At 33.2% G+C, this 662-nt stretch overlaps 1 non-coding gene across 1 annotated transcript; it reads left to right on the top strand.

Moving 5' to 3' along the window:
• LOC124650710 lies at positions 1–94 on the top strand. Its single transcript, XR_006987135.1, has one exon. It is a non-coding gene; the product is annotated as a small nucleolar RNA R64/Z200 family (small nucleolar RNA).
• The last annotated feature ends 568 nt before the right edge of the window (positions 95–662 follow it).

The following is a 662-nucleotide window of genomic DNA, read 5'->3' on the forward strand; positions in this document are numbered from 1 at the left end:
AAACTGCTATGATGAATCATGAAATCAACACCGCATGTCAAACCTAGATATGCCAATGTATTGATGAGAAGATATTTCATATTCTGAGCTAATTTTTTTTGTTTAATTGCTCAGTTTCTACATGCATGTTTTGTTCATAAACAAAGAGTTATGTTCCTTTGGTGTTGTCTTAGTTTGTTCAATTGGTATCTACATTTTTTAATTATTGTCTACATGATTAGTTTACTTTGATGAAGAGTGGAGTTCCCCTTTTGTAAAAACTGTTTCTTTTTTATTTATCAGAAAATTAGCTAAGGTTATAAATACACAAAACTTTTTAATCTTTTTATGAGTTTCTATGTTATCTAGATGGAATACATCTTTTGTTATTCAGGCATATTTACTAATATGATGGAGCAATGCTCCTGTGATTCTTAGTATTTAAGACCTTGATAATACCTCCACACATTTTCTCGGTTGTCCATTTTATTAATTGAAAGTAACTCCACACATTTTCCGGTTGTCCATTTTATTAATTGAAAGTAACTCCACACATTTTCTGGGTGTCCATTTTATGTTCATGTAACTCCTACATTGTTAGCATTTAAGACACATGTGGGCAGCGGCAGGTTCAGCACCAATGACTTTCTCCATTTGGACGACACCGGGGACAAGAGCGGGCT

Source organism: Lolium rigidum, chromosome 4, assembly GCF_022539505.1.
Source record: "Lolium rigidum isolate FL_2022 chromosome 4, APGP_CSIRO_Lrig_0.1, whole genome shotgun sequence".
Classification (NCBI taxonomy): Eukaryota; Viridiplantae; Streptophyta; class Magnoliopsida; order Poales; family Poaceae; genus Lolium; species Lolium rigidum.